Source organism: Pelobates fuscus, chromosome 4 (genome assembly GCF_036172605.1).
Source record: "Pelobates fuscus isolate aPelFus1 chromosome 4, aPelFus1.pri, whole genome shotgun sequence".
In the NCBI taxonomy this organism is placed as follows: domain Eukaryota; kingdom Metazoa; phylum Chordata; class Amphibia; order Anura; family Pelobatidae; genus Pelobates; species Pelobates fuscus.
Window position 1 is genome coordinate 21466409 of NC_086320.1, and position 12116 is coordinate 21478524.

Consider the following 12116-nt stretch of genomic DNA (forward strand, 5'->3'; position numbering starts at 1 on the left):
CTCAAATGGTAGAGTGCTCGCTTAGCATGTGAGAGGTAGCGGGATCGATGCTTCTTCTTTTAAATGAAGGGTGTTTAGTTGAACTTTTTGTTTACCTGGATGTCATTGCCACAGCAGCATGTTGCAAAATGTTTAACTGCTTACCTGATTCTTCAAAAATGTCCTACTTTGACATTGAGTGAACTCACGAATTACCTTCGATAGCTCAGCTGGTAGAGCGGAGGACTGTAGTTGGTATATGATAGCAATCCTTAGGTCGCTGGTTCAATTCCGGCTCGAAGGACATTTGTTTTTCTCTCTTGTAGAGCAGAGGACTGTATGTTGCATGTCTGTATTTTATGTAATAAATGTAACCTTGTGTATTTTACTGTCTTTTTACTGCCATGTGCTTAACGGAGTTTTGCATCTGTCCTTGGAGATAATTGGATTACTTCCCAATTATCTCCAGGATAGAAGACTCTGTGGAACTGGTTTTGGGCAGAAAAGCCATGCTTCATTTGGTCACAAAGGACTACGATCTATCTTTTGAACCACTGGACCAATTTGTATGATTCTGACCTATGTTTGTATTTGGAGTATGCTGATTCTGAAAATGTAAGTTTTATGTGAATGTGATGCATACTTTTAAAGTTATGAATAATGTGGAAAAACTGTATTTCTCTGCTTGTGATAATTACATTACCCATTTTGTAATGGCACCCCTTTATGCCCAGGGTGCCATTACAAAAGATGAGAGCGGAAAAGTGGGGGATTAGCACAAATGGTAGAGCGCTCGCTTAGCATGTGAGAGGTAGCGGGATCGATGCCCGCATTCTCCAGTGGCTGCTTCTTCTTTTAAATGAAGGGTGCTAAGACTGTATGTTGCATGTCTGTATTTTATGTAATAAATGTAACCTTGTGTATTTTACTGTCTTTTTACTGCCATGTGCTTAATGGAGTTTTGCATCTGTCCTTGGAGATAATTGGATTACTTCCCAATTATCTCCAGGATAGAAGACTCTGTGGAACTGGTTTTGGGCAGAAAAGCCATGCTTCATTTGGTCACAAAGGACTACGATCTATCTTTTGAACCACTGGACCAATTTGTATGATTATGACCTATGTTTGTATTTGGAGTATGCTGATTCTGAAAATGTAAGTTTTATGTGAATGTGATGCATACTTTTAAAGTTATGAATAATGTGGAAAAACTGTATTTCTCTGCTTGTGATAATTACATTACCCATTTTGTAATGGCACCCCTTTATGCCCAGGGTGCCATTACAAAAGATGAGAGCGGAATAGTGGGGGATTAGCTCAAATGGTAGAGTGCTCGCTTAGCATGTGAGAGGTAGCGGGATCGATGCTTCTTCTTTTAAATGAAGGGTGCTTAGTTGAACTTTTTGTTTACCTGGATGTCATTGCCACAGCAGCATGTTGCAAAATGTTTAACTGCTTACCTGATTCTTCAAAAATGTCCTACTTTGACATTGAGTGAGCTCACGAATTACCTTCGATAGCTCAGCTGGTAGAGCGGAGGACTGTAGTTGGTATATGATAGCAATCCTTAGGTCGCTGGTTCAATTCCGGCTCGAAGGACATTTGTTTTTCTCTCTTGTAGAGCAGAGGACTGTATGTTGCATGTCTGTATTTTATGTAATAAATGTAACCTTGTGTATTTTACTGTCTTTTTACTGCCATGTGCTTAACGGAGTTTTGCATCTGTCCTTGGAGATAATTGGATTACTTCCCAATTATCTCCAGGATAGAAGACTCTGTGGAACTGGTTTTGGGCAGAAAAGCCATGCTTCATTTGGTCACAAAGGACTACGATCTATCTTTTGAACCACTGGACCAATTTGTATGATTCTGACCTATGTTTGTATTTGGAGTATGCTGATTCTGAAAATGTAAGTTTTATGTGAATGTGATGCATACTTTTAAAGTTATGAATAATGTGGAAAAACTGTATTTCTCTGCTTGTGATAATTACATTACCCATTTTGTAATGGCACCCCTTTATGCCCAGGGTGCCATTACAAAAGATGAGAGCGGAATAGTGGGGGATTAGCTCAAATGGTAGAGTGCTCGCTTAGCATGTGAGAGGTAGCGGGATCGATGCTTCTTCTTTTAAATGAAGGGTGCTTAGTTGAGCTTTTTGTTTACCTGGATGTCATTGCCACAGCAGCATGTTGCAAAATGTTTAACTGCTTACCTGATTCTTCAAAAATGTCCTACTTTGACATTGAGTGAACTCACAAATTACCTTCGATAGCTCAGCTAGTAGAGCGGAGGACTGTAGTTGGTATATGATAGCAATCCTTAGGTCGCTGGTGCAATTCCGGCTCGAAGGACATTTGCTTTTCTCTCTTGTAGAGCAGAGGACTGTATGTTGCATGTCTGTATTTTATGTAATAAATGTAACCTTGTGTATTTTACTGTCTTTTTACTGCCATGTGCTTAACGGAGTTTTGCATCTGTCCTTGGAGATAATTGGATTACTTCCCAATTATCTCCAGGATAGAAGACTCTGTGGAACTGGTTTTGGGCAGAAAAGCCATGCTTCATTTGGTCACAAAGGACTACGATCTATCTTTTGAACCACTGGACCAATTTGTATGATTCTGACCTATGTTTGTATTTGGAGTATGCTGATTCTGAAAATGTAAGTTTTATGTGAATGTGATGCATACTTTTAAAGTTATGAATAATGTGGAAAAACTGTATTTCTCTGCTTGTGATAATTACATTACCCATTTTGTAATGGCACCCCTTTATGCCCAGGGTGCCATTACAAAAGATGAGAGCGGAATAGTGGGGGATTAGCTCAAATGGTAGAGTGCTCGCTTAGCATGTGAGAGGTAGCGGGATCGATGCTTCTTCTTTTAAATGAAGGGTGCTTAGTTGAGCTTTTTGTTTACCTGGATGTCATTGCCACAGCAGCATGTTGCAAAATGTTTAACTGCTTACCTGATTCTTCAAAAATGTCCTACTTTGACATTGAGTGAACTCACAAATTACCTTCGATAGCTCAGCTAGTAGAGCGGAGGACTGTAGTTGGTATATGATAGCAATCCTTAGGTCGCTGGTTCAATTCCGGCTCGAAGGACATTTGCTTTTCTCTCTTGTAGAGCAGAGGACTGTATGTTGCATGTCTGTATTTTATGTAATAAATGTAACCTTGTGTATTTTACTGTCTTTTTACTGCCATGTGCTTAACGGAGTTTTGCATCTGTCCTTGGAGATAATTGGATTACTTCCCAATTATCTCCAGGATAGAAGACTCTGTGGAACTGGTTTTGGGCAGAAAAGCCATGCTTCATTTGGTCACAAAGGACTACGATCTATCTTTTGAACCACTGGACCAATTTGTATGATTCTGACCTATGTTTGTATTTGGAGTATGCTGATTCTGAAAATGTAAGTTTTATGTGAATGTGATGCATACTTTTAAAGTTATGAATAATGTGGAAAAACTGTATTTCTCTGCTTGTGATAATTACATTACCCATTTTGTAATGGCACCCCTTTATGCCCAGGGTGCCATTACAAAAGATGAGAGCGGAATAGTGGGGGATTAGCTCAAATGGTAGAGTGCTCGCTTAGCATGTGAGAGGTAGCGGGATCGATGCTTCTTCTTTTAAATGAAGGGTGCTTAGTTGAGCTTTTTGTTTACCTGGATGTCATTGCCACAGCAGCATGTTGCAAAATGTTTAACTGCTTACCTGATTCTTCAAAAAAGTCCTACTTTGACATTGAGTGAACTCACGAATTACCTTCGATAGCTCAGCTGGTAGACCGGAGGACTGTAGTTGGTATATGATAGCAATCCTTAGGTCGCTGGTTCAATTCCGGCTCGAAGGACATTTGCTTTTCTCTCTTGTAGAGCAGAGGACTGTATGTTGCATGTCTGTATTTTATGTAATAAATGTAACCTTGTGTATTTTACTGTCTAATTACTGCCATGTGCTTAATGGAGTTTTGCATCTGTCCTTGGAGATAATTGGATTACTTCCCAATTATCTCCAGGATAGAAGACTCTGTGGAACTGGTTTTGGGCAGAAAAGCCATGCTTCATTTGGTCACAAAGGACTACGATCTATCTTTTGAACCACTGGACCAATTTGTATGATTCTGACCTATGTTTGTATTTGGAGTATGCTGATTCTGAAAATGTAAGTTTTATGTGAATGTGATGCATACTTTTAAAGTTATGAATAATGTGGAAAAACTGTATTTCTCTGCTTGTGATAATTACATTACCCATTTTGTAATGGCACCCCTTTATGCCCAGGGTGCCATTACAAAAGATGAGAGCGGAATAGTGGGGGATTAGCTCAAATGGTAGAGTGCTCGCTTAGCATGTGAGAGGTAGCGGGATCGATGCTTCTTCTTTTAAATGAAGGGTGCTTAGTTGAACTTTTTGTTTACCTGGATGTCATTGCCACAGCAGCATGTTGCAAAATGTTTAACTGCTTACCTGATTCTTCAAAAATGTCCTACTTTGACATTGAGTGAACTCACGAATTACCTTCGATAGCTCAGCTGGTAGAGCGGAGGACTGTAGTTGGTATATGATAGCTATAATTAGGTCGCTGGGTCAATTCCGGCTCGAAGGACATTTGTTTTTCTCTCTTGTAGAGCAGAGGACTGTATGTTGCATGTCTGTATTTTATGTAATAAATGTAACCTTGTGTATTTTACTGTCTTTTTACTGCCATGTGCTTAACGGAGTTTTGCATCTGTCCTTGGAGATAATTGGATTACTTCCCAATTATCTCCAGGATAGAAGACTCTGTGGAACTGGTTTTGGGCAGAAAAGCCATGCTTCATTTGGTCACAAAGGACTACGATCTATCTTTTGAACCACTGGACCAATTTGTATGATTCTGACCTATGTTTGTATTTGGAGTATGCTGATTCTGAAAATGTAAGTTTTATGTGAATGTGATGCATACTTTTAAAGTTATGAATAATGTGGAAAAACTGTATTTCTCTGCTTGTGATAATTACATTACCCATTTTGTAATGGCACCCCTTTATGCCCAGGGTGCCATTACAAAAGATGAGAGCGGAAAAGTGGGGGATTAGCTCAAATGGTAGAGCGCTCGCTTAGCATGTGAGAGGTAGCGGGATCGATGCCCGCATTCTCCAGTGGCTGCTTCTTCTTTTAAATGAAGGGTGCTAAGACTGTATGTTGCATGTCTGTATTTTATGTAATAAATGTAACCTTGTGTATTTTACTGTCTTTTTACTGCCATGTGCTTAATGGAGTTTTGCATCTGTCCTTGGAGATAATTGGATTACTTCCCAATTATCTCCAGGATAGAAGACTCTGTGGAACTGGTTTTGGGCAGAAAAGCCATGCTTCATTTGGTCACAAAGGACTACGATCTATCTTTTGAACCACTGGACCAATTTGTATGATTCTGACCTATGTTTGTATTTGGAGTATGCTGATTCTGAAAATGTAAGTTTTATGTGAATGTGATGCATACTTTTAAAGTTATGAATAATGTGGAAAAACTGTATTTCTCTGCTTGTGATAATTACATTACCCATTTTGTAATGGCACCCCTTTATGCCCAGGGTGCCATTACAAAAGATGAGTGCGGAAAAGTGGGGGATTAGCTCAAATGGTAGAGCGCTCGCTTAGCATGTGAGAGGTAGCGGGATCGATGCCCGCATTCTCCAGTGGCTTCTTCTTCGTTTAAATGAAGGGTGCTTAGACTGTATGTTGCATGTCTGTATTTTATGTAATAAATGTAACCTTGTGTATTTTACTGTCTTTTTACTGCCATGTGCTTAATGGAGTTTTGCATCTGTCCTTGGAGATAATTGGATTACTTCTCAATTATCTCCAGGATAGAAGACTCTGTGGAACTGGTTTTGGGCAGAAAAGCCATGCTTCATTTGTTCACAAAGGACTACGATCTATCTTTTGAACCACTGGACCAATTTGTATTTGGAGTATGCTGATTCTGAAAATGTAAGTTTTATGTGAATGTGATGCATACTTTTAAAGTTATGAATAATGTGGAAAAACTGTATTTCTCTGCTTGTGATAATTACATTACCCATTTTGTAATGGCACCCCTTTATGCCCAGGGTGCCATTACAAAAGATGAGAGCGGAATAGTGGGGGATTAGCTCAAATGGTAGAGTGCTCGCTTAGCATGTGAGAGGTAGCGGGATCGATGCTTCTTCTTTTAAATGAAGGGTGCTTAGTTGAACTTTTTGTTTACCTGGATGTCATTGCCACAGCAGCATGTTGCAAAATGTTTAACTGCTTACCTGATTCTTCAAAAATGTCCTACTTTGACATTGAGTGAACTCACGAATTACCTTCGATAGCTCAGCTGGTAGAGCGGAGGACTGTAGTTGGTATATGATAGCAATCCTTAGGTCGCTGGTTCAATTCCGGCTCGAAGGACATTTGCTTTTCTCTCTTGTAGAGCAGAGGACTGTATGTTGCATGTCTGTATTTTATGTAATAAATGTAACCTTGTGTATTTTACTGTCTTTTTACTGCCATGTGCTTAATGGAGTTTTGCATCTGTCCTTGGAGATAATTGGATTACTTCCCAATTATCTCCAGGATAGAAGACTCTGTGGAACTGGTTTTGGGCAGAAAAGCCATGCTTCATTTGGTCACAAAGGACTACGATCTATCTTTTGAACCACTGGACCAATTTGTATGATTCTGACCTATGTTTGTATTTGGAGTATGCTGATTCTGAAAATGTAAGTTTTATGTGAATGTGATGCATACTTTTAAAGTTATGAATAATGTGGAAAAACTGTATTTCTCTGCTTGTGATAATTACATTACCCATTTTGTAATGGCACCCCTTTATGCCCAGGGTGCCATTACAAAAGATGAGTGCGGAAAAGTGGGGGATTAGCTCAAATGGTAGAGCGCTCGCTTAGCATGTGAGAGGTAGCGGGATCGATGCCCGCATTCTCCAGTGGCTTCTTCTTCTTTTAAATGAAGGGTGCTTAGACTGTATGTTGCATGTCTGTATTTTATGTAATAAATGTAACCTTGTGTATTTTACTGTCTTTTTACTGCCATGTGCTTAATGGAGTTTTGCATCTGTCCTTGGAGATAATTGGATTACTTCTCAATTATCTCCAGGATAGAAGACTCTGTGGAACTGGTTTTGGGCAGAAAAGCCATGCTTCATTTGTTCACAAAGGACTACGATCTATCTTTTGAACCACTGGACCAATTTGTATTTGGAGTATGCTGATTCTGAAAATGTAAGTTTTATGTGAATGTGATGCATACTTTTAAAGTTATGAATAATGTGGAAAAACTGTATTTCTCTGCTTGTGATAATTACATTACCCATTTTGTAATGGCACCCCTTTATGCCCAGGGTGCCATTACAAAAGATGAGAGCGGAAAAGTGGGGGATTAGCTCAAATGGTAGAGTGCTCGCTTAGCATGTGAGAGGTAGCGGGATCGATGCTTCTTCTTTTAAATGAAGGGTGCTTAGTTGAACTTTTTGTTTACCTGGATGTCATTGCCACAGCAGCATGTTGCAAAATGTTTAACTGCTTACCTGATTCTTCAAAAATGTCCTACTTTGACATTGAGTGAACTCACGAATTACCTTCGATAGCTCAGCTGGTAGAGCGGAGGACTGTAGTTGGTATATGATAGCAATCCTTAGGTCGCTGGGTCAATTCCGGCTCGAAGGACATTTGTTTTTCTCTCTTGTAGAGCAGAGGACTGTATGTTGCATGTCTGTATTTTATGTAATAAATGTAACCTTGTGTATTTTACTGTCTTTTTACTGCCATGTGCTTAACGGAGTTTTGCATCTGTCCTTGGAGATAATTGGATTACTTCCCAATTATCTCCAGGATAGAAGACTCTGTGGAACTGGTTTTGGGCAGAAAAGCCATGCTTCATTTGGTCACAAAGGACTACGATCTATCTTTTGAACCACTGGACCAATTTGTATGATTCTGACCTATGTTTGTATTTGGAGTATGCTGATTCTGAAAATGTAAGTTTTATGTGAATGTGATGCATACTTTTAAAGTTATGAATAATGTGGAAAAACTGTATTTCTCTGCTTGTGATAATTACATTACCCATTTTGTAATGGCACCCCTTTATGCCCAGGGTGCCATTACAAAAGATGAGTGCGGAAAAGTGGGGGATTAGCTCAAATGGTAGAGCGCTCGCTTAGCATGTGAGAGGTAGCGGGATCGATGCCCGCATTCTCCAGTGGCTTCTTCTTCTTTTAAATGAAGGGTGCTTAGACTGTATGTTGCATGTCTGTATTTTATGTAATAAATGTAACCTTGTGTATTTTACTGTCTTTTTACTGCCATGTGCTTAATGGAGTTTTGCATCTGTCCTTGGAGATAATTGGATTACTTCTCAATTATCTCCAGGATAGAAGACTCTGTGGAACTGGTTTTGGGCAGAAAAGCCATGCTTCATTTGTTCACAAAGGACTACGATCTATCTTTTGAACCACTGGACCAATTTGTATTTGGAGTATGCTGATTCTGAAAATGTAAGTTTTATGTGAATGTGATGCATACTTTTAAAGTTATGAATAATGTGGAAAAACTGTATTTCTCTGCTTGTGATAATTACATTACCCATTTTGTAATGGCACCCCTTTATGCCCAGGGTGCCATTACAAAAGATGAGAGCGGAAAAGTGGGGGATTAGCTCAAATGGTAGAGTGCTCGCTTAGCATGTGAGAGGTAGCGGGATCGATGCTTCTTCTTTTAAATGAAGGGTGCTTAGTTGAACTTTTTGTTTACCTGGATGTCATTGCCACAGCAGCATGTTGCAAAATGTTTAACTGCTTACCTGATTCTTCAAAAATGTCCTACTTTGACATTGAGTGAACTCACGAATTACCTTCGATAGCTCAGCTGGTAGAGCGGAGGACTGTAGTTGGTATATGATAGCAATCCTTAGGTCGCTGGGTCAATTCTGGCTCGAAGGACATTTGTTTTTCTCTCTTGTAGAGCAGAGGACTGTATGTTGCATGTCTGTATTTTATGTAATAAATGTAACCTTGTGTATTTTACTGTCTTTTTACTGCCATGTGCTTAACGGAGTTTTGCATCTGTCCTTGGAGATAATTGGATTACTTCCCAATTATCTCCAGGATAGAAGACTCTGTGGAACTGGTTTTGGGCAGAAAAGCCATGCTTCATTTGGTCACAAAGGACTACGATCTATCTTTTGAACCACTGGACCAATTTGTATGATTCTGACCTATGTTTGTATTTGGAGTATGCTGATTCTGAAAATGTAAGTTTTATGTGAATGTGATGCATACTTTTAAAGTTATGAATAATGTGGAAAAACTGTATTTCTCTGCTTGTGATAATTACATTACCCATTTTGTAATGGCACCCCTTTATGCCCAGGGTGCCATTACAAAAGATGAGAGCGGAAAAGTGGGGGATTAGCTCAAATGGTAGAGCGCTCGCTTAGCATGTGAGAGGTAGCGGGATCGATGCCCGCATTCTCCAGTGGCTGCTTCTTCTTTTAAATGAAGGGTGCTAAGACTGTATGTTGCATGTCTGTATTTTATGTAATAAATGTAACCTTGTGTATTTTACTGTCTTTTTACTGCCATGTGCTTAATGGAGTTTTGCATCTGTCCTTGGAGATAATTGGATTACTTCCCAATTATCTCCAGGATAGAAGACTCTGTGGAACTGGTTTTGGGCAGAAAAGCCATGCTTCATTTGGTCACAAAGGACTACGATCTATCTTTTGAACCACTGGACCAATTTGTATGATTCTGACCTATGTTTGTATTTGGAGTATGCTGATTCTGAAAATGTAAGTTTTATGTGAATGTGATGCATACTTTTAAAGTTATGAATAATGTGGAAAAACTGTATTTCTCTGCTTGTGATAATTACATTACCCATTTTGTAATGGCACCCCTTTATGCCCAGGGTGCCATTACAAAAGATGAGTGCGGAAAAGTGGGGGATTAGCTCAAATGGTAGAGCGCTCGCTTAGCATGTGAGAGGTAGCGGGATCGATGCCCGCATTCTCCAGTGGCTTCTTCTTCGTTTAAATGAAGGGTGCTTAGACTGTATGTTGCATGTCTGTATTTTATGTAATAAATGTAACCTTGTGTATTTTACTGTCTTTTTACTGCCATGTGCTTAATGGAGTTTTGTATCTGTCCTTGGAGATAATTGGATTACTTCTCAATTATCTCCAGGATAGAAGACTCTGTGGAACTGGTTTTGGGCAGAAAAGCCATGCTTCATTTGTTCACAAAGGACTACGATCTATCTTTTGAACCACTGGACCAATTTGTATTTGGAGTATGCTGATTCTGAAAATGTAAGTTTTATGTGAATGTGATGCATACTTTTAAAGTTATGAATAATGTGGAAAAACTGTATTTCTCTGCTTGTGATAATTACATTACCCATTTTGTAATGGCACCCCTTTATGCCCAGGGTGCCATTACAAAAGATGAGAGCGGAATAGTGGGGGATTAGCTCAAATGGTAGAGTGCTCGCTTAGCATGTGAGAGGTAGCGGGATCGATGCTTCTTCTTTTAAATGAAGGGTGCTTAGTTGAACTTTTTGTTTACCTGGATGTCATTGCCACAGCAGCATGTTGCAAAATGTTTAACTGCTTACCTGATTCTTCAAAAATGTCCTACTTTGACATTGAGTGAACTCTCGAATTACCTTCGATAGCTCAGCTGGTAGAGCGGAGGACTGTAGTTGGTATATGATAGCAATCCTTAGGTCGCTGGTTCAATTCCGGCTCGAAGGACATCTGCTTTTCTCTCTTGTAGAGCAGAGGACTGTATGTTGCATGTCTGTATTTTATGTAATAAATGTAACCTTGTGTATTTTACTGTCTTTTTACTGCCATGTGCTTAATGGAGTTTTGCATCTGTCCTTGGAGATAATTGGATTACTTCCCAATTATCTCCAGGATAGAAGACTCTGTGGAACTGGTTTTGGGCAGAAAAGCCATGCTTCATTTGGTCACAAAGGACTACGATCTATCTTTTGAACCACTGGACCAATTTGTATGATTCTGACCTATGTTTGTATTTGGAGTATGCTGATTCTGAAAATGTAAGTTTTATGTGAATGTGATGCATACTTTTAAAGTTATGAATAATGTGGAAAAACTGTATTTCTCTGCTTGTGATAATTACATTACCCATTTTGTAATGGCACCCCTTTATGCCCAGGGTGCCATTACAAAAGATGAGTGCGGAAAAGTGGGGGATTAGCTCAAATGGTAGAGTGCTCGCTTAGCATGTGAGAGGTAGCGGGATCGATGCTTCTTCTTTTAAATGAAGGGTGCTTAGTTGAACTTTTTGTTTACCTGGATGTCATTGCCACAGCAGCATGTTGCAAAATGTTTAACTGCTTACCTGATTCTTCAAAAATGTCCTACTTTGACATTGAGTGAACTCACAAATTACCTTCGATAGCTCAGCTGGTAGAGCGGAGGACTGTAGTTGGTATATGATAGCAATCCTTAGGTCGCTGGTTCAATTCCGGCTCGAAGGACATTTGTTTTTCTCTCTTGTAGAGCAGAGGACTGTATGTTGCATGTCTGTATTTTATGTAATAAATGTAACCTTGTGTATTTTACTGTCTTTTTACTGCCATGTGCTTAACGGAGTTTTGCATCTGTCCTTGGAGATAATTGGATTACTTCCCAATTATCTCCAGGATAGAAGACTCTGTGGAACTGGTTTTGGGCAGAAAAGCCATGCTTCATTTGGTCACAAAGGACTACGATCTATCTTTTGAACCACTGGACCAATTTGTATGATTCTGACCTATGTTTGTATTTGGAGTATGCTGATTCTGAAAATGTAAGTTTTATGTGAATGTGATGCATACTTTTAAAGTTATGAATAATGTGGAAAAACTGTATTTCTCTGCTTGTGATAATTACATTACCCATTTTGTAATGGCACCCCTTTATGCCCAGGGTGCCATTACAAAAGATGAGTGCGGAAAAGTGGGGGATTAGCTCAAATGGTAGAGCGCTCGCTTAGCATGTGAGAGGTAGCGGGATCGATGCCCGCATTCTCCAGTGGCTTCTTCTTCTTTTAAATGAAGGGTGCTTAGACTGTATGTTGCATGTC

General features: G+C 39.5%; 5 non-coding genes across 5 annotated transcripts; all 5 read left to right on the plus strand.

Moving 5' to 3' along the window:
* Positions 1 to 194: 194 nt before the first annotated feature.
* TRNAY-GUA (transfer RNA tyrosine (anticodon GUA)) lies at positions 195 to 283 on the plus strand. Its single transcript is given in 2 exon segments — positions 195 to 231; positions 248 to 283. It is a non-coding gene; the product is annotated as a tRNA-Tyr (tRNA).
* Positions 284 to 1489: 1206 nt separating this feature from the next.
* Positions 1490 to 1578, plus strand: TRNAY-GUA (transfer RNA tyrosine (anticodon GUA)). Its single transcript is given in 2 exon segments — positions 1490 to 1526; positions 1543 to 1578. It is a non-coding gene; the product is annotated as a tRNA-Tyr (tRNA).
* Positions 1579 to 6323: 4745 nt separating this feature from the next.
* Positions 6324 to 6412, plus strand: TRNAY-GUA (transfer RNA tyrosine (anticodon GUA)). Its single transcript is given in 2 exon segments — positions 6324 to 6360; positions 6377 to 6412. It is a non-coding gene; the product is annotated as a tRNA-Tyr (tRNA).
* Positions 6413 to 10685: 4273 nt separating this feature from the next.
* On the plus strand, positions 10686 to 10774 carry TRNAY-GUA (transfer RNA tyrosine (anticodon GUA)). The gene is given in 2 exon segments: positions 10686 to 10722; positions 10739 to 10774. It is a non-coding gene; the product is annotated as a tRNA-Tyr (tRNA).
* Positions 10775 to 11440: 666 nt separating this feature from the next.
* On the plus strand, positions 11441 to 11529 carry TRNAY-GUA (transfer RNA tyrosine (anticodon GUA)). The gene is given in 2 exon segments: positions 11441 to 11477; positions 11494 to 11529. It is a non-coding gene; the product is annotated as a tRNA-Tyr (tRNA).
* Positions 11530 to 12116: the final 587 nt, after the last annotated feature.